Raw genomic sequence first — 27876 nt, forward strand, 5'->3', positions numbered from 1 at the left:
TCCCTCTGCACCCCCCCCCCCACTCAAACACACTCTCTCTCTCTCTGTCTAAAATAAATAAATAAATCTATAAAAATAAGATCTCTTTAATCAGTTAGTATCACATCCCATACCTGCATACTAGTGAAGATCTTCACCCGATACCTACAAAAATTTAAATAAAATTCACATTAACACAGATGTTAAGGTCGTCATCCTCACTTACCTAGATACTCAAGTTCAGATGGTCTTTACTGCAGTAGGATTCACCATTAACGCTCACCTCGTTCCTAGCAAGGTTGTGTTAAAAACCATTTTCAGTTCACCCTGGTTTCTTCGCAGGAACCTGAAGAAACACATACAAATGAGTTTAAGATACCATTTGTTCTAAGACACCCGCACCTATCCTTGTTCACTTCCATTATTATGGAACACATCAACTCCACCCGTATCCTCGCACCTATTCGAGGTCAACAGTGTTGTCAGCAGAGACTAACACTACTTGACTGGATACCTGGAAAACCCTATGGTTACCACTGTGCTGACACTCCACCACAACTGCCTACATAGGACCGACTCCTCAATACTTTCAGGATTAAACATGCATTTTCTCTAAAATGTGGAAAGTATCAACTCATGCTTATTCGAATTCGTAAGGGCTCTATCATTTCTTACCTGATTATCTGAAAAAACAAACAAACAAACAAACACATGGCAAGCAAGTTTAGTCCATCACTGACACTTACCTGGTATGTGAAAAACAGATGATTTGAAATGGTGAAGGTGAACATCATCACCTACCTGGGTAACAGAAATGTCCGCAGACAATGACTAGGGTTAGGTTCATCATCATCTCTTGACAGGATCCTAAAAAACACATGATGATATATGTGTAAAAGGACACGGCTTGTTCTCACAGGACACCTATCAATAAGCTTGGTCATTTCCATCATTATGAAAGCATTAACGCTGCCTGAATATCTCTAGTACTCCAAGGTCAAGACCATTGTCAGGTAATACAACTTTTACAGGACACCTACAAAATTGTCATGATCACTACTATGGTTGAGACATGTTGACCAATACCTGATCAGTGCGATCCCTCATCCCTCAGAGTTAAACAAGAGTTTTCTCTAAAAACTGAAAACTCACGGTTTCAAGAGTTAGTTAGGAATCTATCATTTCTCATCTGAATACTTACAAGGAAATCATGGTACTAACGAGTGATAGGGACACCATCATCACTTACCTAGCTATCCGAGGATCAGAGGGTCTGTGCTGTGACTTAGGCCCACATCATCACCTCCTGTGACTTCAACAATGTCCCATGGTAACTGCCATTGATAGGCTCACTCTGATGTATTGATAGGAGTATGGAAAAAAAAATCACTGGAAAATATATTTTTGGTGCATATCTGATTCTACTTCTATACCTGCAAATTCCCCTGGTCACTGTATCATTGAAGGAACCATCAGCACTACCTAGATACTTACAGAAGTCCAAGGTCAATCCTTGAAGAGACGCCTTCCTCTCTTCAAGGTATACCTGCAGTAATCCCATAGTCAATGAAGTAGTGAAGGACAATATGATAAATTACCTGGATATCTGCTAGCCCATCTAGCACTACTATGTCAAGTACACATTATCTTCAAACAAGAATACAAAACAAATCTTATTCCTCTCAGTATTACAAGGGACAAATTAAACTCCTAACTAAGTACATGCCAAAAACAAAGTAAACTTAAGAGACTTGAACTCATACATTTGTAGATATCTGAATATAGAAAGGTCCTTAGGGGCACCTAGCTGGCTCAGTCGGTGGAGCATGTGATTCTTGATCTCGGGGCTGTAAGTTCAAGCCCCATGTTGGGTGCAGAGATTACTTAAAAATAAAATCTTAAAAAAAAAAAAAAATAAATAAATAAATGTCCAGGGCACCTGGGTGGCTCAGTCGGTTAAGCGTCTGACTCTTGATTTCAGCTCAGGTCAGGATCTTGGGGTCGTGGGATTGAGCCCTATGTTCGGCTCCTTACACAGCGGGCCCTGTGCTTGAGATTCTCCCTCTCCCTCTACACCACTCCCACTCACACACACTCTCTCTCTGTCTAAAATAAATAAATAAACCTAAAAGAATAAGAGGTCTTTAATCAGTTCATATCACATCTCATACCTGCATACTAGTGAAGATCTTCACCCGATATCTACAAAAATTTTAAAAAATACACATTAACACAGATGTTAAGGACGTCATCCTCACTTACCTAGATACTCAAGTTCACATGGTCTTTACTGCAGTAGGATTCACCATTAACGCTCACCTCGTTCCTAGCAAGTATGGAAAAAAAAATCAGTGTAGAAAATATTTTTGGGGCATATCTTCTTTTACCTCTATACCTGCAAAATCCGCTGGTCACTGTATCATTTCAGGGACCATCAGCACTACCTAGATACTTACAGAAGTCCAAGGTCAATCCTTGAAGACACACCTTCCTCTCTTCTAGGTATACCTGCAGTAATCCCATAGTCAATGAAATAGTGAAGGACAATATGATAAATTACCTGGATATCTGCTAGCCCATCTAGCACTACTATGTCAAGTACACATTATCTTATTAAAAATAAAATCTTAAAATGAAAAATAAATAAATGTCCAGGGCACCTGGGTGGCTCAGTCGGTTAAGCGTCTGACTCTTGATTTCAGCTCAGGTCAGGATCTTGGGGTCGTGGGATGGAGCCCTAAGTTGGGCTCCTCAACCAGCGGCCCTGTGCTTGAGATTCTCCCTCTCCCTCTGCACCCCCCCCCACTCAAACACACTCTCTCTCTCTCTGTCTAAAATAAATAAATAAATCTATAAAAATAAGATCTCTTTAATCAGTTAGTATCACATCCCATACCTGCATACTAGTGAAGATCTTCACCCGATACCTACAAAAATTTAAAAAAAATACACATTAACACAGATGTTAAGGACGTCATCCTCACTTACCTAGATACTCAAGTTCAGATGGTCTTTACTGCAGTAGGATTCACCATTAACGCTCACCTCGTTCCTAGCAAGGTTGTGTTAAAAACCATTTTCAGTTCACCCTGGTTTCTTCGCAGGAACCTGAAGAAACACATACAAATGAGTTTAAGATACCATTTGTTCTAAGACACCCGCACCTATCCTTGTTCACTTCCATTATTATGGAACACATCAACTCCACCCGTATCCTCGCACCTATTCGAGGTCAACAGTGTTGTCAGCAGAGACTAACACTACTTGACTGGATACCTGGAAAACCCTATGGTTACCACTGTGCTGACACTCCACCACAACTGCCTACATAGGACCGACTCCTCAATACTTTCAGGATTAAACATGCATTTTCTCTAAAATGTGGAAAGTATCAACTCATGCTTATTCGAATTCGTAAGGGCTCTATCATTTCTTACCTGATTATCTGAAAAAACAAACAAACAAACAAACACATGGCAAGCAAGTTTAGTCCATCACTGACACTTACTTGGTATGTGAAAAACAGATGATTTGAAATGGTGAAGGTGAACATCATCACCTACCTGGGTAACAGAAATGTCCGCAGACAATGACTAGGGTTAGGTTCATCATCATCTCTTGACAGGATCCTAAAAAACACATGATGATATATGTGTAAAAGGACACGGCTTGTTCTCACAGGACACCTATCAATAAGCTTGGTCATTTCCATCATTATGAAAGCATTAACGCTGCCTGAATATCTCTAGTACTCCAAGGTCAAGACCATTGTCAGGTAATACAACTTTTACAGGACACCTACAAAATTGTCATGATCACTACTATGGTTGAGACATGTTGACCAATACCTGATCAGTGCGATCCCTCATCCCTCAGAGTTAAACAAGAGTTTTCTCTAAAAACTGAAAACTCACGGTTTCAAGAGTTAGTTAGGAATCTATCATTTCTCATCTGAATACTTACAAGGAAATCATGGTACTAACGAGTGATAGGGACACCATCATCACTTACCTAGCTATCCGAGGATCAGAGGGTCTGTGCTGTGACTTAGGCCCACATCATCACCTCCTGTGACTTCAACAATGTCCCATGGTAACTGCCATTGATAGGCTCACTCTGATGTATTGATAGGAGTATGGAAAAAAAAATCACTGGAAAATATATTTTTGGTGCATATCTGATTCTACTTCTATACCTGCAAATTCCCCTGGTCACTGTATCATTGAAGGAACCATCAGCACTACCTAGATACTTACAGAAGTCCAAGGTCAATCCTTGAAGAGACGCCTTCCTCTCTTCAAGGTATACCTGCAGTAATCCCATAGTCAATGAAGTAGTGAAGGACAATATGATAAATTACCTGGATATCTGCTAGCCCATCTAGCACTACTATGTCAAGTACACATTATCTTCAAACAAGAATACAAAACAAATCTTATTCCTCTCAGTATTACAAGGGACAAATTAAACTCCTAACTAAGTACATGCCAAAAACAAAGTAAACTTAAGAGACTTGAACTCATACATTTGTAGATATCTGAATATAGAAAGGTCCTTAGGGGCACCTAGCTGGCTCAGTCGGTGGAGCATATGATTCTTGATCTCGGGGCTGTAAGTTCAAGCCCCATGTTGGGTGCAGAGATTACTTAAAAATAAAATCTTAAAAAAAAAAAAATAAAAATAAATAAATGTCCAGGGCACCTGGGTGGCTCAGTCGGTTAAGCGTCTGACTCTTGATTTCAGCTCAGGTCAGGATCTTGGGGTCGTGGGATTGAGCCCTATGTTCGGCTCCTTACACAGCGGGCCCTGTGCTTGAGATTCTCCCTCTCCCTCTACACCACTCCCACTCACACACACTCTCTCTCTGTCTAAAATAAATAAATAAACCTAAAAGAATAAGAGGTCTTTAATCAGTTCATATCACATCTCATACCTGCATACTAGTGAAGATCTTCACCCGATATCTACAAAAATTTTAAAAAATACACATTAACACAGATGTTAAGGACGTCATCCTCACTTACCTAGATACTCAAGTTCACATGGTCTTTACTGCAGTAGGATTCACCATTAACGCTCACCTCGTTCCTAGCAAGTATGGAAAAAAAAATCAGTGTAGAAAATATTTTTGGGGCATATCTTCTTTTACCTCTATACCTGCAAAATCCGCTGGTCACTGTATCATTTCAGGGACCATCAGCACTACCTAGATACTTACAGAAGTCCAAGGTCAATCCTTGAAGAGACGCCTTCCTCTCTTCTAGGTATACCTGCAGTAATCCCATAGTCAATGAAATAGTGAAGGACAATATGATAAATTACCTGGATATCTGCTAGCCCATCTAGCACTACTATGTCAAGTACACATTATCTTATTAAAAATAAAATCTTAAAATGAAAAATAAATAAATGTCCAGGGCACCTGGGTGGCTCAGTCGGTTAAGCGTCTGACTCTTGATTTCAGCTCAGGTCAGGATCTTGGGGTTGTGGGATGGAGCCCTAAGTTGGGCTCCTCAACCAGCGGCCCTGTGCTTGAGATTCTCCCTCTCCCTCTGCACCCCCCCCCCACTAAAACACACTCTCTCTCTCTCTGTCTAAAATAAATAAATAAATCTATAAAAATAAGATCTCTTTAATCAGTTAGTATCACATCCCATACCTGCATACTAGTGAAGATCTTCACCCGATACCTACAAAAATTTAAAAAAAATACACATTAACATAGATGTTAAGGACGTCATCCTCACTTACCTAGATACTCAAGTTCAGATGGTCTTTACTGCAGTAGGATTCACCATTAACGCTCACCTCGTTCCTAGCAAGGTTGTGTTAAAAACCATTCTTAGTTCACCCTGGTTTCTTCGCAGGAACCTGAAGAAACACATACAAATGAGTTTAAGATACCATTTGTTCTAAGACACCCGCACCTATCCTTGTTCACTTCCATTATTATGGAACACATCAACTCCACCCGTATCCTCGCACCTATTCGAGGTCAACAGTGTTGTCAGCAGAGACTAACACTACTTGACTGGATACCTGGAAAACCCTATGGTTACCACTGTGCTGACACTCCACCACAACTGCCTACATAGGACCGACTCCTCAATACTTTCAGGATTAAACATGCATTTTCTCTAAAATGTGGAAAGTATCAACTCATGCTTATTCGAATTCGTAAGGGCTCTATCATTTCTTACCTGATTATCTGAAAAAACAAACAAACAAACAAACACATGGCAAGCAAGTTTAGTCCATCACTGACACTTACCTGGTATGTGAAAAACAGATGATTTGAAATGGTGAAGGTGAACATCATCACCTACCTGGGTAACAGAAATGTCCGCAGACAATGACTAGGGTTAGGTTCATCATCATCTCTTGACAGGATCCTAAAAAACACACGATGATATATGTGTAAAAGGACACGGCTTGTTCTCACAGGACCTCGTTCCTAGCAAGTATGGAAAAAAAAATCAGTGTAGAAAATATTTTTGGGGCATATCTTCTTTTACCTCTATACCTGCAAAATCCGCTGGTCACTGTATCATTTCAGGGACCATCAGCACTACCTATACTTACAGAACTCCAAGGTCAATCCTTGAAGAAACACCTTCCTCTCTTCTAGGTATACCTGCAGTAATTCCATAGTCAATGAAGTAGTGAAGGACAATATGAAAAATTACCTGGATATCTGCAAATCCACCTATCACTACTATGTCAAGTACACATTATCTTATTAAAAATAAAATCTTAAAATGAAAATTAAATAAATGTCCAGGGCACCTGGGTGGCTCAGTCGGTTAAGCGTCTGACTCTTGATTTCAGCTCAGGTCAGGACCTTGGGGTCGTGGGATGGAGCCCTAAGTTGGGCTCCTCAACCAGCGGCCCTGTGCTTGAGATTCTCCCTCTCCCTCTGCACCCCCCCCCCCACTCAAACACACTCTCTCTCTCTCTAAAATAAATAAATAAATCTATAAAAATAAGATCTCTTTAATCAGTTAGTATCACATCCCATACCTGCATACTAGTGAAGATCTTCACCCGATACCTACAAAAATTTAAAAAAAATACACATTAACATAGATGTTAAGGACGTCATCCTCACTTACCTAGATACTCAAGTTCAGATGGTCTTTACTGCAGTAGGATTCACCATTAACGCTCACCTCGTTCCTAGCAAGGTTGTGTTAAAAACCATTTTCAGTTCACCCTGGTTTCTTCGCAGGAACCTGAAGAAACACATACAAATGAGTTTAAGATACCATTTGTTCTAAGACACCTGCACCTATCCTTGTTCACTTCCATTATTATGGAACACATCAACTCCACCCGTATCCTCGCACCTATTCGAGGTCAACAGTGTCGTCAGCAGAGACTAACACTACTTGACTGGATACCTGGAAAAACCCTATGGTTACCACTGTGCTGACACTCCACCACAACTGGCTACATAGGACCGACTCCTCAATACTTTCAGGATTAAACATACATTTCCTCTAAAATGTGGAAAGTATCAACTCATGCTTATTCGAATTGGTAAGGACTCTATCATTTCTTACCTGATTATCTGTAAAAACAAACAAACAAACAAACACATGGCAAGCAAGTTTAGTCCATCACTAACACTTACCTGGTATGTGAAAATCAGATGATTTGAAATGGTGAAGGTGAACATCATCACCTACCTGGGTAACAGAAAGGTCCGCAGACAATGACTAGGGTTAGGTTCATCATCATCTCTTGACAGGATCCTAAAAAACACACGATGATATATGTGTAAAAGGACACGGCTTGTTCTCACAGGACACTTATCAATAAGCTTGGTCATTTCCATCATTATGAAAGCATTAACGCTGCCTGAATATCTCTAGTACTCCAAGGTCAAGACCATTGTCAGGTAATACAACTTTTACAGGACACCTACAAAATTGTCATGATCACTACTATGGTTGAGACACAATGACCAATACCTGATCAGTGTGATCCCTCATCCCTCAGAGTTAAACAAGAGTTTTCTCTAAAAACTGAAAACTCACGGTTTCAAGAGTTAGTTAGGAATCCATCAATTCTCATCTGAATACTTACAAGGAAATCATGGTACTAACGAGTGATAGGGACACCATCATCACTTACCTAGCTATCCGAAGATCAGAGGGTCTGCGCTGTGACTTAGGCCCACATCATCACCTACTGTGACATCAACAATGTCCCATGGTAACTGCCATTGATAGGCTCACTGTCATGTATTGATAGGAGTATGGAAAAAAAAATCAGTGTAGAAAATATTTTTGGGGCATATCTTCTTTTACCTCTATACCTGCAAAATCCGCTGGTCACTGTATCATTTCAGGGACCATCAGCACTACCTATACTTACAGAACTCCAAGGTCAATCCTTGAAGAAACACCTTCCTCTCTTCTAGGTATACCTGCAGTAATTCCATAGTCAATGAAGTAGTGAAGGACGATATGAAAAATTACCTGGATATCTGCAAATCCACCTATCACTACTATGTCAAGTACACATTATCTTATTAAAAATAAAATCTTAAAATGAAAAATAAATAAATGTCCAGGGCACCTGGGTGGCTCAGTCGGTTAAGCGTCTGACTCTTGATTTCAGCTCCGGTCAGGATCTTGGGGTCGTGGGATGGAGCCCTAAGTTGGGCTCCTCAACCAGCGGCCCTGTGCTTGAGATTCTCCCTCTCCCTCTGCACCCTCCCCCACTCAAACACACTGTCTCTCTCTCTGTCTAAAATAAATAAATAAATCTATAAAAATAAGATCTCTTTAATCAGTTAGTATCACATCCCATACCTGCATACTAGTGAAGATCTTCACCCGATACCTACAAAAATTTAAATAAAATACACATTAACATAGATGTTAAGGACGTCATCCTCACTTACCTAGATACTCAAGTTCAGATGGTCTTTACTGCAGTAGGATTCACCATTAACACTCACCTCGTTCCTAGCAAGGTTGTGTTAAAAACCATTTTCAGTTCACCCTGGTTTCTTCGCAGGAACCTGAAGAAACACATACAAATGAGTTTAAGATACCATTTGTACTAAGACACCTGCACCTATCCTTGTTCACTTCCATTATTATGGAAGACATCAACTCCACCCGTATCCTCGCACCTATTCGAGGTCAACAGTGTCGTCAGCAGAGACTAACACTACTTGACTGGATACCTGGAAAAACCCTATGGTTACCACTGTGCTGACACTCCACCACAACTGCCTACATAGGACCGACTCCTCAATACTTTCAGGATTAAACATACATTTTCTCTAAAATGTGGAAAGTATCAACTCATGCTTATTCGAATTCGTAAGGGCTCTATCATTTCTTACCTGATTATCTGAAAAAACAAACAAAGAAACAAACACATGGCAAGCAAGTTTAGTCCATCACTAACACTTACCTGGTATGTGAAAATCAGATGATTTGAAATGGTGAAGGTGAACATCATCACCTACCGGGGTAACAGAAATATCCGCAGACAATGACTAGGGTTAGGTTCATCATCATCTCTTGACAGGATCCTAAAAAACACACGATGATATATGTGTAAAAGGACACGGCTTGTTCTCACAGGACACCTATCAATAAGCTTGGTCATTTCCATCATTATGAAAGCATTAACGCTGCCTGAATATCTCTAGTACTCCAAGGTCAAGACCATTGTCAGGTAATACAACTTTTACAGGACACCTACAAAATTGTCATGATCACTACTATGGTTGAGACATGTTGACCAATACCTGATCAGTGCGATCCCTCATCCCTCAGAGTTAAACAAGAGTTTTCTCTAAAAACTGAAAACTCACGGTTTCAAGAGTTAGTTAGGAATCTATCATTTCTCATCTGAATACTTACAAGGAAATCATGGTACTAACGAGTGATAGGGACACCATCATCACTTACCTAGCTATCCGAGGATCAGAGGGTCTGTGCTGTGACTTAGGACCACATCATCACCTCCTGTGACTTCAACAATGTCCCATGGTAACTGCCATTGATAGGCTCATTCTGATGTATTGATAGGAGTATGGAAAAAAAAATCACTGGAAAAAATATTTTTGGTGCATATCTGATTCTACTTCTATACCTGCAAATTCCCCTGGTCACTGTATCATTGAAGGAACCATCAGCACTACCTAGATACTTACAGAAGTCCAAGGTCAATCCTTGAAGAGACGCCTTCCTCTCTTCAAGGTATACCTGCAGTAATCCCATAGTCAATGAAGTAGTGAAGGACAATATGATAAATTACCTGGATATCTGCTAGCCCATCTAGCACTACTATGTCAAGTACACATTATCTTCAAACAAGAATACAAAACAAATCTTATTCCTCTCAGTATTACAAGGGACAAATTAAACTCCTAACTAAGTACATGCCAAAAACAAAGTAAACTTAAGAGACTTGAACTCATACATTTGTAGATATCTGAATATAGAAAGGTCCTTAGGGGCACCTAGCTGGCTCAGTCGGTGGAGCATGTGATTCTTGATCTCGGGGCTGTAAGTTCAAGCCCCATGTTGGGTGCAGAGATTACTTAAAAATAAAATCTTAAAAAAATAAATAAATAAATAAATAAATGTCCAGGGCACCTGGGTGGCTCAGTCGGTTAAGCGTCTGACTCTTGATTTCAGCTCAGGTCAGGATCTTGGGGTCGTGGGATTGAGCCCTATGTTCGGCTCCTTACACAGCGGGCCCTGTGCTTGAGATTCTCCCTCTCCCTCTACACCACTCCCACTCACACACACTCTCTCTCTGTCTAAAATAAATAAATAAACCTAAAAGAATAAGAGGTCTTTAATCAGTTCATATCACATCTCATACCTGCATACTAGTGAAGATCTTCACCCAATATCTACAAAAATTTTAAAAAATACACATTAACACAGATGTTAAGGACGTCATCCTCACTTACCTAGATACTCAAGTTCACATGGTCTTTACTGCAGTAGGATTCACCATTAACGCTCACCTCGTTCCTAGCAAGTATGGAAAAAAAAATCAGTGTAGAAAATATTTTTGGGGCATATCTTCTTTTACCTCTATACCTGCAAAATCCGCTGGTCACTGTATCATTTCAGGGACCATCAGCACTACCTAGATACTTACAGAAGTCCAAGGTCAATCCTTGAAGAGACGCCTTCCTCTCTTCTAGGTATACCTGCAGTAATCCCATAGTCAATGAAATAGTGAAGGACAATATGATAAATTACCTGGATATCTGCTAGCCCATCTAGCACTACTATGTCAAGTACACATTATCTTATTAAAAATAAAATCTTAAAATGAAAAATAAATAAATGTCCAGGGCACCTGGGTGGCTCAATCGGTTAAGCGTCTGACTCTTGATTTCAGCTCAGGTCAGGATCTTGGGGTCGTGGGATGGAGCCCTAAGTTGGGCTCCTCAACCAGCGGCCCTGTGCTTGAGATTCTCCCTCTCCCTCTGCACCCCCCCCCCACTCAAACACACTCTCTCTCTCTCTGTCTAAAATAAATAAATAAATCTATACAAATAAGATCTCTTTAATCAGTTAGTATCACATCCCATACCTGCATACTAGTGAAGATCTTCACCCGATACCTACAAAAATTTAAAAAAAATACACATTAACACAGATGTTAAGGACGTCATCCTCACTTACCTAGATACTCAAGTTCAGATGGTCTTTACTGCAGTAGGATTCACCATTAACGCTCACCTCGTTCCTAGCAAGGTTGTGTTAAAAACCATTTTCAGTTCACCCTGGTTTCTTCGCAGGAACCTGAAGAAACACATACAAATGAGTTTAAGATACCATTTGTTCTAAGACACCCGCACCTATCCTTGTTCACTTCCATTATTATGGAACACATCAACTCCACCCGTATCCTCGCATCTATTCGAGGTCAACAGTGTCGTCAGCAGAGACTAACACTACTTGACTGGATACCTGGAAAACCCTATGGCTACCACTGTGCTGACACTCCACCACAACTGCCTACATAGGACCGACTCCTCAATACTTTCAGGATTAAACATGCATTTTCTCTAAAATGTGGAAAGTATCAACTCATGCTTATTCGAATTCGTAAGGGCTCTATCATTTCTTACCTGATTATCTGAAAAAACAAACAAACAAACAAACACATGGCAAGCAAGTTTAGTCCATCACTGACACTTACCTGGTATGTGAAAAACAGATGATTTGAAATGGTGAAGGTGAACATCATCACCTACCTGGGTAACAGAAATGTCCGCAGACAATGACTAGGGTTAGGTTCATCATCATCTCTTGACAGGATCCTAAAAAACACATGATGATATATGTGTAAAAGGACACGGCTTGTTCTCACAGGACACCTATCAATAAGCTTGGTCATTTCCATCATTATGAAAGCATTAACGCTGCCTGAATATCTCTAGTACTCCAAGGTCAAGACCATTGTCAGGTAATACAACTTTTACAGGACACCTACAAAATTGTCATGATCACTACTATGGTTGAGACATGTTGACCAATACCTGATCAGTGCGATCCCTCATCCCTCAGAGTTAAACAAGAGTTTTCTCTAAAAACTGAAAACTCACAGTTTCAAGAGTTAGTTAGGAATCTATCATTTCTCATCTGAATACTTACAAGGAAATCATGGTACTAACGAGTGATAGGGACACCATCATCACTTACCTAGCTATCCGAGGATCAGAGGGTCTGTGCTGTGACTTAGGCCCACATCATCACCTCCTGTGACTTCAACAATGTCCCATGGTAACTGCCATTGATAGGCTCACTTTGATGTATTGATAGGAGTATGGAAAAAAAAATCACTGGAAAAAATATTTTTGGTGCATATCTGATTCTACTTCTATACCTGCAAATTCCCCTGGTCACTGTATCATTGAAGGAACCATCAGCACTACCTAGATACTTACAGAAGTCCAAGGTCAATCCTTGAAGAGACGCCTTCCTCTCTTCAAGGTATACCTGCAGTAATCCCATAGTCAATGAAGTAGTGAAGGACAATATGATAAATTACCTGGATATCTGCTAGCCCATCTAGCACTACTATGTCAAGTACACATTATCTTCAAACAAGAATACAAAACAAATCTTATTCCTCTCAGTATTACAAGGGACAAATTAAACTCCTAACTAAGTACATGCCAAAAACAAAGTAAACTTAAGAGACTTGAACTCATACATTTGTAGATATCTGAATATAGAAAGGTCCTTAGGGGCACCTAGCTGGCTCAGTCGGTGGAGCATGTGATTCTTGATCTCGGGGCTGTAAGTTCAAGCCCCATGTTGGGTGCAGAGATTACTTAAAAATAAAATCTTAAAAAAAAAAATAAATAAATAAATAAATGTCCAGGGCACCTGGGTGGCTCAGTCGGTTAAGTGTCTGACTCTTGATTTCAGCTCAGGTCAGGATCTTGGGGTCGTGGGATTGAGCCCTATGTTCGGCTCCTTACACAGCGGGCCCTGTGCTTGAGATTCTCCCTCTCCCTCTACACCACTCCCACTCACACACACTCTCTCTCTGTCTAAAATAAATAAATAAACCTAAAAGAATAAGAGGTCTTTAATCAGTTCATATCACATCTCATACCTGCATACTAGTGAAGATCTTCACCCGATATCTACAAAAATTTTAAAAAATACACATTAACACAGATGTTAAGGACGTCATCCTCACTTACCTAGATACTCAAGTTCACATGGTCTTTACTGCAGTAGGATTCACCATTAACGCTCACCTCGTTCCTAGCAAGTATGGAAAAAAAAATCAGTGTAGAAAATATTTTTGGGGCATATCTTCTTTTACCTCTATACCTGCAAAATCCGCTGGTCACTGTATCATTTCAGGGACCATCAGCACTACCTATACTTACAGAACTCCAAGGTCAATCCTTGAAGAAACACCTTCCTCTCTTCTAGGTATACCTGCAGTAATTCCATAGTCAATGAAGTAGTGAAGGACAATATGAAAAATTACCTGGATATCTGCAAATCCACCTATCACTACTATGTCAAGTACACATTATCTTATTAAAAATAAAATCTTAAAATGAAAAATAAATAAATGTCCAGGGCACCTGGGTGGCTCAGTCGGTTAAGCGTCTGACTCTTGATTTCAGCTCAGGTCAGGACCTTGGGGTCGTGGGATGGAGCCCTAAGTTGGGCTCCTCAAGCAGCGGCCCTGTGCTTGAGATTCTCCCTCTCCCTCTGCACCCCCCCCCCACTCAAACACACTCTCTCTCTCTCTAAAATAAATAAATAAATCTATACAAATAAGATCTCTTTAATCAGTTAGTATCACATCCCATACCTGCATACTAGTGAAGATCTTCACCCGATACCTACAAAAATTTAAAAAAAATACACATTAACATAGATGTTAAGGACGTCATCCTCACTTACCTAGATACTCAAGTTCAGATGGTCTTTACTGCAGTAGGATTCACCATTAACGCTCACCTCATTCCTAGCAAGGTTGTGTTAAAAACCATTTTCAGTTCACCCTGGTTTCTTCGCAGGAACCTGAAGAAACACATACAAATGAGTTTAAGATACCATTTGTTCTAAGACACCTGCACCTATCCTTGTTCACTTCCATTATTATGGAACACATCAACTCCACCCGTATCCTCGCACCTATTCGAGGTCAACAGTGTCGTCAGCAGAGACTAACACTACTTGACTGGATACCTGGAAAAACCCTATGGTTACCACTGTGCTGACACTCCACCACAACTGGCTACATAGGACCGACTCCTCAATACTTTCAGGATTAAACATACATTTCCTCTAAAATGTGGAAAGTATCAACTCATGCTTATTCGAATTGGTAAGGACTCTATCATTTCTTACCTGATTATCTGTAAAAACAAACAAACAAACAAACACATGGCAAGCAAGTTTAGTCCATCACTAACACTTACCTGGTATGTGAAAATCAGATGATTTGAAATGGTGAAGGTGAACATCATCACCTACCTGGGTAACAGAAATGTCCGCAGACAATGACTAGGGTTAGGTTCATCATCATCTCTTGACAGGATCCTAAAAAACACACGATGATATATGTGTAAAAGGACACGGCTTGTTCTCACAGGACACTTATCAATAAGCTTGGTCATTTCCATCATTATGAAAGCATTAACGCTGCCTGAATATCTCTAGTACTCCAAGGTCAAGACCATTGTCAGGTAATACAACTTTTACAGGACACCTACAAAATTGTCATGATCACTACTATGGTTGAGACACAATGACCAATACCTGATCAGTGTGATCCCTCATCCCTCAGAGTTAAACAAGAGTTTTCTCTAAAAACTGAAAACTCACGGTTTTAAGACTTAGTTAGGAATCCATCAATTCTCATCTGAATACTTACAAGGAAATCATGGTACTAACGAGTGATAGGGACACCATCATCACTTACCTAGCTATCCGAAGATCAGAGGGTCTGCGCTGTGACTTAGGCCCACATCATCACCTACTGTGACATCAACAATGTCCCATGGTAACTGCCATTGATAGGCTCACTGTCATGTATTGATAGGAGTATGGAAAAAAAAATCAGTGTAGAAAATATTTTTGGGGCATATCTTCTTTTACCTCTATACCTGCAAAATCCGCTGGTCACTGTATCATTTCAGGGACCATCAGCACTACCTATACTTACAGAACTCCAAGGTCAATCCTTGAAGAAACACCTTCCTCTCTTCTAGGTATACCTGCAGTAATTCCATAGTCAATGAAGTAGTGAAGGACGATATGAAAAATTACCTGGATATCTGCAAATCCACCTATCACTACTATGTCAAGTACACATTATCTTATTAAAAATAAAATCTTAAAATGAAAAATAAATAAATGTCCAGGGCACCTGGGTGGCTCAGTTGGTTAAGCGTCTGACTCTTGATTTCAGCTCCGGTCAGGATCTTGGGGTCGTGGGATGGAGCCCTAAGTTGGGCTCCTCAACCAGCGGCCCTGTGCTTGAGATTCTCCCTCTCCCTCTGCACCCTCCCCCACTCAAACACACTGTCTCTCTGTCTAAAATAAATAAATAAATCTATAAAAATAAGATCTCTTTAATCAGTTAGTATCACATCCCATACCTGCATACTAGTGAAGATCTTCACCCGATACCTACAAAAATTTAAATAAAATACACATTAACATAGATGTTAAGGACGTCATCCTCACTTACCTAGATACTCAAGTTCAGATGGTCTTTACTGCAGTAGGATTTACCATTAACGCTCACCTCGTTCCTAGCAAGGTTGTGTTAAAAACCATTTTCAGTTCACCCTGGTTTCTTCGCAGGAACCTGAAGAAACACATACAAATGAGTTTAAGATACCATTTGTACTAAGACACCTGCACCTATCCTTGTTCACTTCCATTATTATGGAACACATCAACTCCACCCGTATCCTCGCACCTATTCGAGGTCAACAGTGTCGTCAGCAGAGACTAACACTACTTGACTGGATACCTGGAAAAACCCTATGGTTACCACTGTGCTGACACTCCACCACAACTGCCTACATAGGACCGACTCCTCAATACTTTCAGGATTAAACATACATTTTCTCTAAAATGTGGAAAGTATCAACTCATGCTTATTCGAATTGTTAAGTGCTCTATCATTTCTTACCTGATTATCTGCAAAAACAAACAAACAAACAAACACATGGCAAGCAAGTTTCGTCCATCACTAACACTTACCTGGTATGTGAAAAACAGATGATTTGAAATGGTGAAGGTGAACATCATCACCTACCTGGGTAACAGAAATGTCCGCACACAATGTCTAGGGTTAGGTTCATCATCATCTCTTTACAGGATCCTAAAAAACACACGATGATATATGTATAAAAGGACACGGCTTGTTCTCACAGGACACCTATCAATAAGCTTGGTCATTTCCATCATTATGAAAGCATTAACGCTGCCTGAATATCTCTAGTACTCCAAGGTCAAGACCATTGTCAGGTAATACAACTTTTACAGGACACCTACAAAATTGTCATGATCACTACTATGGTTGAGACACAATGACCAATACCTGATCAGTGTGATCCCTCATCCCTCAGAGTTAAACAAGAGTTTTCTCTAAAAACTGAAAACTCACGGTTTCAAGAGTTAGTTAGGAATCCGTCAATTCTCATCTGAATACTTGCAAGGAAATCATGGTACTAACGAGTGATAGGGACACCATCATCACTTACCTAGCTATCCGAAGATCAGAGGGTCTGCGCTGTGACTTAGGCCCACATCATCACCTACTGTGACATCAACAATGTCCCATGGTAACTGCCATTGATAGGCTTACTGTCATGTATTCATAGGAGTATGGAAAAAAAAATCAGTGTAGAAAATATTTTTGGGGCATATCTTCTTTTACCTCTATACCTGCAAAATCCGCTGGTCACTGTATCATTTCAGGAACCATCAGCACTACCTAGATACTTACAAAAGTCCAAGGTCAATCCTTGAAGAGACGCCTTCCTCTCTTCAAGGTATACCTGCAGTAATCCCATAGTCAATGAAATAGTGAAGGACAATATGAAAAATTACCTGGATATCTGCAAATCCACCTATCACTACTATGTGAAGTACGCATTATCTTATTAAAAATAAAATCTTAAAATGAAAAATAAATAAATGTCCAGGGCACCTGGGTGGCTCAGTCGGTTAAGCGTCTGACTCTTGATTTCAGCTCAGGTCAGGATCTTGGGGTCGTGGGATGGAGCCCTAAGTTGGGCTCCTCAACCAGCGGCCCTGTGCTTGAGATTCTCCCTCTCCCTCTGCACCCCCCCCCACTCAAACACACTCTCTCTCTCTCTCTGTCTAAAATAAATAAATAAATCTATACAAATAAGATCTCTTTAATCAGTTAGTATCACATCCCATACCTGCATACTAGTGAAGATCTTCACCCGATACCTACAAATATTTAAATAAAATTCACATTAACACAGATGTTAAGGACGTCATCCTCACTTACCTAGATACTCAAGTTCACATGGTCTTTACTGCAGTAGGATTCACCATTAACGCTCACCTCGTTCCTAGCAAGGTTGTGTTAAAAACCATTTTCAGTTCACCCTGGTTTCTTCGCAGGAACCTGAAGAAACACATACAAATGAGTTTAAGATACCATTTGTACTAAGACACCTGCACCTATCCTTGTTCACTTCCATTATTATGGAACACATCAACTCCACCCGTATCCTCGCACCTATTCGAGGTCAACAGTGTTGTCAGCAGAGACTAACACTACTTGACTGGATACCTGGAAAACCCTATGGTTACCACTGTGCTGACACTCCACCACAACTGCCTACATAGGACCGACTCCTCAATACTTTCAGGATTAAACATACATTTTCTCTAAAATGTGGAAAGTATCAACTCATGCTTATTCGAATTGGTAAGGACTCTATCATTTCTTACCTGATTATCTGAAAAAACAAACAAACAAACAAACACATGGCAAGCAAGTTTCGTCCATCACTAACACTTACCTGGTATGTGAAAAACAGATGTTTTGAAATGGTGAAGGTGAACATCATCACCTACCTGGGTAACAGAAATGTCCGCAGACAATGACTAGGGTTAGGTTCATCATCATCTCTTGACAGGATCCTAAAAAACACATGATGATATATGTGTAAAAGGACACGGCTTGTTCTCACAGGACACTTATCAATAAGGTTGGTCATTTCCATCATTATGAAAGCATTAACGCTGCCTGAATATCTCTAGTACTCCAAGGTCAAGACCATTGTCAGGTAATACAACTTTTACAGGACACCTACAAAATTGTCATGATCACTACTGTGGTTGAGATATGTTGACTAATACCTGATAAGTGTAATCCCTCATCACTCAGAGTTAAACAAGAGTTTTCTCTAAAAACTGAAAACTCACGGTTTCAAGAGTTAGTTAGGAATCTATCATTTCTCATCTGAATACTTGCAAAGAAATCATGGTAATAGCAAGTGTTAGGGACACCATCATCACTTACCTAGGTATCTGAGGATCAGAGGGTCTGTGCTGTGACTTAGGCCCACATCATCACCTCCTGTGACTTCAACAATGTCCCATGGTAACTGCCATTGATAGGCTCACTCTGATGTATTGATAGGAGTATGGAAAAAAAAATCACTGGAAAATATATTTTTGGTGCATATCTGATTCTACTTCTATACCTGCAAATTCCCCTGGTCACTGTATCATTGAAGGAACCATCAGCACTACCTAGATACTTACAGAAGTCCAAGGTCAATCCTTGAAGAGACGCCTTCCTCTCTTCAAGGTATACCTGCAGTAATTCCATAGTCAATGAAATAGTGAAGGACAATATGATAAATTACCTGGATATCTGCTAGCCCATCTAGCACTACTATGTCAAGTACACATTATCTTCAAACAAGAATACAAAACAAATCTTATTCCTCTCAGTATTACAAGGGACAAATTAAACTCCTAACTAAGTACATGCCAAAAACAAAGTAAACTTAAGAGACTTGAACTCATACATTTGTAGATATCTGAATATAGAAAGGTCTTTAGGGGCACCTACTAGCTGGCTCAGTCGGTGGAGCATGTGATTCTTGATCTCGGGGCTGTAAGTTCAAGCCCCATGTTGGGTGCAGAGATTACTTAAAAATAAAATCTTAAAAAAAAAAATAAATAAATAAATAAATGTCCAGCGCACCTGGGTGGCTCAGTCGGTTAAGCGTCTGACTCTTGATTTCAGCTCAGGTCAGGATCTTGGGGTCGTGGGATTGAGCCCTATGTTCGGCTCCTTACACAGCGGGCCCTGTGCTTGAGATTCTCCCTCTCCCTCTGCACCCCCCTCCCCACACACACATCTCTAGTACTCCAAGGTCAAGACCATTGTCAGGTAATACAACTTTTACAGGACACCTACAAAATTGTCATGATCACTACTATGGTTGAGATATGTTCACCAATACCTGATCAGTGTGATCCCTCATCCCTCAGAGTTAAACAAGAGTTTTCTCTAAAAACTGAAAACTCACGGTTTTAAGACTTAGTTAGGAATCCATCAATTCTCATCTGAATACTTACAAGGAAATCATGGTACTAACGAGTGATAGGGACACCATCATCACTTACCTAGCTATCCAAAGATCAGAGGGTCTGCGCTGTGACTTAGGCCCACATCATCACCTACTGTGACATCAACAATGTCCCATGGTAACTGCCATTGATAGGCTCACTGTCATGTATTGATAGGAGTATGGAAAAAAAAATCAGTGTAGAAAATATTTTTGGGGCATATCTTCTTTTACCTCTATACCTGCAAAATCCGCTGGTCACTGTATCATTTCAGGGACCATCAGCACTACCTATACTTACAGAACTCCAAGGTCAATACTTGAAGAAACACCTTCCTCTCTTCTAGGTATACCTGCAGTAATTCCATAGTCAATGAAGTAGTGAAGGACGATATGAAAAATTACCTTGATATCTGCAAATCCATCTATCACTACTATGTCAAGTACACATTATCTTATTAAAAATAAAATCTTAAAATGAAAAATAAATAAATGTCCAGGGCACCTGGGTGGCTCAGTCGGTTAAGCGTCTGACTCTTGATTTCAGCTCAGGTCAGGATCTTGGGGTCGTGGGATGGAGCCCTAAGTTGGGCTCCTCAACCAGCGGCCCTGTGCTTGAGATTCTCCCTCTCCCTCTGCACCCCCCCCCACTCAAACACACTCTCTCTCTGTCTAAAATAAATAAATAAATCTATAAAAATAAGATCTCTTTAATCAGTTAGTATCACATCCCATACCTGCATACTAGTGAAGATCTTCACCCGATACCTACAAAAATTTAAATAAAATACACATTAACATAGATGTTAAGGATGTCATCCTCACTTACCTAGATACTCAAGTTCACATGGTCTTTATTGCAGTAGGATTCACCATTAACGCTCACCTCGTTCCTAGCAAGGTTGTGTTAAAAACCATTTTCAGTTCACCCTGGTTTCTTCGCAGGAACCTGAAGAAACACATACAAATGAGTTTAAGATACCATTTGTTCTAAGACACCTGCACCTATCCTTGTTCACTTCCATTATTATGGAACACATCAACTCCACCCGTATCCTCGCACCTATTCGAGGTCAACAGTGTTGTCAGCAGAGACTAATACTACTTGACTGGATACCTGGAAAAACCCTATGGTTACCACTGTGCTGACACTCCACCACAACTGCCTACATAGGACCGACTCCTCAATACTTTCAGGATTAAACATACATTTTCTCTAAAATGTGGAAAGTATCAACTCATGCTTATTCGAATTGGTAAGGGCCCTATCATTTCTTACCTGATTATCTGCAAAAACAAACAAACACACACATGGCAAGCAAGTTTAGTCCATCATTAGCACTTACCTGGTATGTGAAAATCAGATGATTTGAAATGGTGAAGGTGAACATCATCACCTACCTGGGTAACAGAAATGTCCGCAGACAATGACTAGGGTTAGGTTCATCATCATCTCTTGACAGGAACCTAAAAAACACATGATGATATATGTGTAAAAGGACATGGCTTATTCTAACAGGACACCTATCAATAAGCTTGGTCATTTCCATCATTATGAAAGCATTAACTTTGCCTGAATATCTCTAGTACTCCAAGGTCAAGACGATTGTGAGGTAATACAACTTTTACAGGACACCTACAAAATTGTCATGATCACTACTGTGGTTGAGATATGTTGACCAATACCTGATAAGTGTAATCCCTCATCCCTCAGAGTTAAACAAGAGTTTTCTCTAAAAACTGAAAACTCACGGTTTCAAGAGTTAGTTAGGAATCTATCATTTCTCATCTGAATACTTGCAAAGAAATCATGGTAATAGCAAGTGTTAGGGACACCATCATCACTTACCTAGGTATCTGAGGATCAGAGGGTCTGTGCTGTGACTTAGGCCCACATCATCACCTCCTGTGACTTCAACAATGTCCCGTGGTAACTCCCATTGATAGGCTCACTCTGATGTATTGATAGGAGTATGGAAAAAAAATCACTGGGAAAGTATTTTTGGTGCATATCTGATTCTACTTCTATACCTACAAATTCCCCTGGTCACTGTATCATTGAAGGAACCATCAGCACTACCTAGATACTTACAGAAGTCCAAGGTCAATCCTTGAAGAGACGCCTTCCTCTCTTCAAGGTATACCTGCAGTAATTCCATAGTCAATGAAGTAGTGAAGGACAATATGATAAATTACCTGGTTATCTGCTAACCCATCTAGGACTACTATGTCAAGTACTCATTATCTTCAAACAAGAATACAAAACAAATCTTATTCCTCTCAGTATTATAAGGGAAGAATTAAACTAAATACATGCGAAAAACAAAGTAAACTTAACAGACTTGAAATCATAAATTTGTAGATATCTGTATATAGAAAGTACTTTAGGGGCAGCTAGCTGCTCAGTCGGTGGAGCATGTGATTCTTGATCTCGGGGTTGTAATTTCAAGCCCCATGTGGGTGTAGAGATTACTTAAAAATACAATCTTAATATAAAAAAATAAATAAATGTCCAGGGCACCTGGGTGGCTCAGTTGGTTAAGCATCTGACTCTTGATTTCAGCTTAGGTCAGGATCTTGGGGTCGTCGGATTGAGCCCCAAGTTGGGCTCCTTACCCCGTGGGCCCTGTGCTTGAGATTCTCCCTCTCCCTCTGCAGCCCCCCAACTCACACACTCTCTGTCTAAAATAAATAAATAAACCTAAAAATATAAGAGATCTTTAATCAGTTCATATCACATCTCATACCTGCATACCTGTGAGGATCTTCAGCTGATACCTACAAAAATTTTTTAAAAATACACATTAACACAGATGTTAAGGACATCATCTTCACTTACCTAGATACTCAAGTTCAGATGGTCTTTACTGCAGTAGGATTCACCATTAACGCTCACCTCGTTCCTAGCAAGGTTGTGTTATAAACCATTTTCAGTTCACCCTGGTTTCTTCACAGGAACCTGAAGAAACACATACAAATGAGTTTAAGATACCATTTGTTCTAAGACACCTGCACCTATCTTTGTTCACTTCCATTATTATGGAACACATCAACTCCACCCGTATCCTCGCACCTATTCGAGGTCAAAAGTGTTGTCAGCAGAGACTAACACTACTTGACTGGATACCTGGAAAAACCCTATGGTTACCACTGTGCTGACCCTCCACCACAATTGCCTAGATGGATCGACTCCTCAATACTTCCAGGATTAAACATGGATTTTTCTCTAAAATGTGGAAACTATAAACTCATGGTTATTAGAATTGGTAAGGACTCTATCATTTTTTATCTGAATACCTGCAACAAAATCATGGTAACAAGACGTGTTAAGACACCATCATCACTTACCAAAGCATGTGAAGATCAGATGGTCTTTGTTTGTGGGTTAGTCCCATATCACTTACCTCCTTTCCTGCTATGTGCCTCCTTCACTACCAGGGATAGGCTCACAGACACGGTGTTAACAGGAACCTCGAAAACATGCTGTGGAAAGTGTTCAGTACACATCCTTTCTACCTGGACACCCACAGAATTCCCTTGGTCAGCTCTATCATTTTGTAACTCATCAAGGTCACCTGAATAACTGTATAACTCTGAGGTTAAACCCTCACATGAGATACCTTCCTTTCTTGACGAGATATCCAGAAAAATTCTATGGCTGCTTGCCCCTCTGTCACCATTAGGAGTATAAAAAAACACATTATCTCTAAACAAGAAGATAGTTAATAGTCATGCTTACTAGTATTGCTCAGGACAAACCAAGTTCTTAACTGTAAACATGCCCCAAAACAAGGTTATTAGAAGAGTCTTGGGAACATTATTAATTACCTAGATGTCTGAAAATAACAAAAAGCCTCTAATGAGTGTATGTCCTATCACATCATACCTCTATTAGTAAAGACCTTAATAGGATACCTGCAAAAAACATAACACATGTGTTGGGGACACCATCCTTATCTAGATACTGAAGATCAGACAGTGTGCATTGTAGTAAGACCCACTTTGTCACTTACCTGGTTACTAGCAATCTCAAATAATGTCCATTGCTAGATTCAGTGTGATTTCTTGACTGGAACCTGAAAAACATGTGTAATGATTATGTTTAAGAACACAACTTGCAGGGCGCCTGGGTGGCTCAGTCGGCTGGGCATCTGACTCTTCATTTCACTCAGGTCATGATCCCAGCATCATGGGATCGGGCCCTGCATCAGGCTCCACGCTGAGTGTGGAGACTGCTTGAGATTCTCCTTCCCTGTGCCCCTCCACCCCTTCTCTCTCTCTCAAAATAAATAAATCTTAAAAAAAAGAAAAAAAAAAACACAACTTGTTCAGGGCGCATGGGTGGCTCATCCAGTTAAGCATCCAACTCTTGATCTCAGCTCAGGACTTGTTCTCGGGGTCTTGAGTTCAAGCCCCATGTTGGGCTCCACGCTGCCCCCTTTCCCCCAAAAAAGAACACAACTTGTTCTACCATGACTCCTACAAATAATCTTGGTCACCTTCATTATCGGGGAAGTTTCAACACTACCTTGATCTTGGCAGAACTTCAAAGTTGACACTGTTAGAGATGCCATCATTTCTTTACCAAGTGTCTGTGGAAATCTCCTGGTCAGTAGTGTTTGGTATTGATAGTAGAATAACCTGATCAACTGTTTATCCCTCAGTCCCTTCTATATATAAACATACATTATATCTAAACTTTAAAATACTAGAGGCTAATACTTACTAGCATCAGTTGGGACAATATCATTTCTTACCTGAATGCCCGCCAAAAAAAAAGGTAACACAGATGTTAGGGACATCATCCTCATTGACCTCAATAACTGAAGATCACCTGATTTTTAATGGGGCTTAAGGCCCATATCAGTACTTACTGAGATACATGCAAAGTCTCTGTTAATGATGATGATCAGGTTCATTATGATCTCTTGACTGGAACCTGAAAAACACATTGTGACAAATGTTTATCTAAGGACACACATCTTCCATATGGACACCTGCAAATAACCACCTTCATTCACTTCCATCATGGCAGGATCCATCAACCTAACTGGATTTTTGCAATATTCAAGGTCTAGCTATATTGAGAGACACCATCATCTCCTGACTACATATCTATAAAATACCATGGTTACAATTGTGAGGCAGAATTTCAGGGTAATTACCTGGATAAATGCAAATTACTCAATACTCACATGATTACACATACATTTTCTGTACAATATGACAGCAGGATAACATGGTTGTTAGCATTGGCAAAACATTATCATTGCTTGCCTACCTGAATACCTGCTAAGAACTCACATGATAGAACAGGTCTGGGCAATCCAACATAATTCAGCCAGATATATAAAGATCAGATGGTCTGTGATGTGTATATCATCACTTACCTGCATACCAGAGATGTCCCCCTGTTAGTGACTTATGATTCATCATGGTATCTTGATAAGAACCTGAAAAACACTTTGTGAAGTATATATTAAGGGATACAACTTTTTTTTAACCAGAACATCTGAAAATAACCATGGACACTGTACAGAGCACATCAAGTCTACCTGGATACTCGGATTAATTCAAGGTCAACACCACTGTCAGATAACAACATCATTTCATACCATAAAAACTGTAAGAATCCCACGATTACTAATTGGGGGCAGGACACCATGACATTTACCTGGATACACACAATCCCTCAATGCTCACAGAGTTAAATATAATTTTTCTCTTAAATATAAAATGTGAAAAACAATGGTTACAAGAATTGGTTTGGAACATATCCGTTATTAACTGAATACTTGTAGGAATTATATTAACAAGCAGTGTCAGAGATACCCATCACTTCTTACCTTTATATATGAAGATGAGATGATCTATGCTGTGATTTAGGCCCACATCATCACTTACCTTGATAACAGCAATATCCTCTGTGAACTTATCATTGATAAGCTCACCGTGGGGTCTTGACATGAATCTGAAAAACACATTGTGAAAAATGTGTTTGGTACATGGATCATTCTACCTCTACACCTAAAAATTCCCCTGGTCATTTGTATCATTTCGGGACCCATCAAGGTTACCTGGTTACTTGCAGAAGTCCAAAGTCCAAGGTTAAACCTTAGAAAGAGACATCTTCCACTTTTGGAGAGATGCCTGCAAAAGTCCCATGGTCATTAAGGTGTGATGGAGAATATGAGAAATTACCTGGATGCCTGCATATCTCCTTACAAATGTTAACTACACATTAGTTCTAAAGAGAATACCGGAAAATCTCATGCTTACTAGTATTGTTATGAACAAATTTCTTAATAGCGTACATGCTAAAAGACAAATTAATATGTGTTTCTACAACATCATTAATTATCTAGATGCCTGAAATAAAGAAGGTCTCAATGTGTACTAGCAAAGACCTTAATGAAATACTTGCAAAAAACATGGTAATACAAGGGTTATGAACATCATGCCCACTTACCTCGATATTCAAAGGTCAGATGATCTGTATTGTGCTCAGACCCACATTATCACTTACCTGGCTAAGAGCAAAGTCCTGTTAATGTCCACTGAGAGCTTAACTGTGATCTCTTGACTGAAACCTAAAAAAAAAAAAAAAATGTAACAAATGTGTTTAAGGACACAACTACATCTACCAGGATACCTGCAAATAACCCTGATCACTTTTACCATTATGGGACACATCAACTACCTCTAGACACTTACAGTACTCCCAGATTAATAACCATTGTCAGATTAAGACCATCACCTGTGACTTTATACCTGCAGAATTCCCATGGTTACCTGTGTTGTGGAACACCACGATTGTTACCTCACTGTCAGGGTTAAATATAAATTTTCTCTCAAATGTCAAAAGTGAAAACTTGGGACACCTGGGTGGCTCAGATGGTTAAGCATCTGCCTTTGGCTCAGGTCATGATCTCCAGGTTCTGGGACTGAGCCCCATGTTGGGCTCCCAGCTCAACAGGGAATCGGCTTCTCTGTCTCCCTCTGCCTCTCCCCCTGCTTGTGCTCTATCTCCCACTCTCTCAAAATGAATAAATAAAATCTTAAAAAAAAAAAAAGTGAAAACTTGTAGTTTCTAGAATGTAAGGACTCTACATTTTCATACCTGAATTGCATGCAATCAAAATATGATAAATATTATTGAAACCATCACCACTTACCTACATTCGTTGTTTTTTTTTTAAATTTTATTTATTTATTTGTGAGAGACAGAGAGCACAAGCAGGGGGAGCGGCAGGCAGAGGGAGAAGCAGGCTCCCCACCGAGCAGGGAGCACGATTCGAGGCTCGATCCCAGGACCCTGGGATCATGACTTGAGACGAAGGCAGAGGCTTTACCGACTGAGCCACCCAGGTGTCCCAACTTACTTACATTTCTGAAGGTCAGCTGGTCTGTGCTGTGGGTTATGCCCACATCATCACTTACCTGGACATCAGCAATGTCCCCATTAATGAGCATTGTTAGGGTCATTGTGAGGTCTTGAAAGAAACCTGGAAAACACGAAGTATGTGTCAAGGGATACCATTTATTCTATCAGGATACCTGTAAATAACCTTGTTGACTTCCATCATTATGGGACATAGTAACTCTACCTGGATACCAGCAGTATTCCAAGGTCAACATTTTTAGGTAAGACTATTATTTCCTAATTGTACACTTGCAAAAATCCCATGGCTCCTGCTGGGTGAGGAACACCATAATTATCTGTATACCTGCAATCTCTTGACACTTGGTCCATTATTTAGGGACCCATCAATGACACCTGGATT

This window comes from Halichoerus grypus, chromosome X, assembly GCF_964656455.1.
Source record: "Halichoerus grypus chromosome X, mHalGry1.hap1.1, whole genome shotgun sequence".
NCBI lineage: Eukaryota > Metazoa > Chordata > Mammalia > Carnivora > Phocidae > Halichoerus > Halichoerus grypus.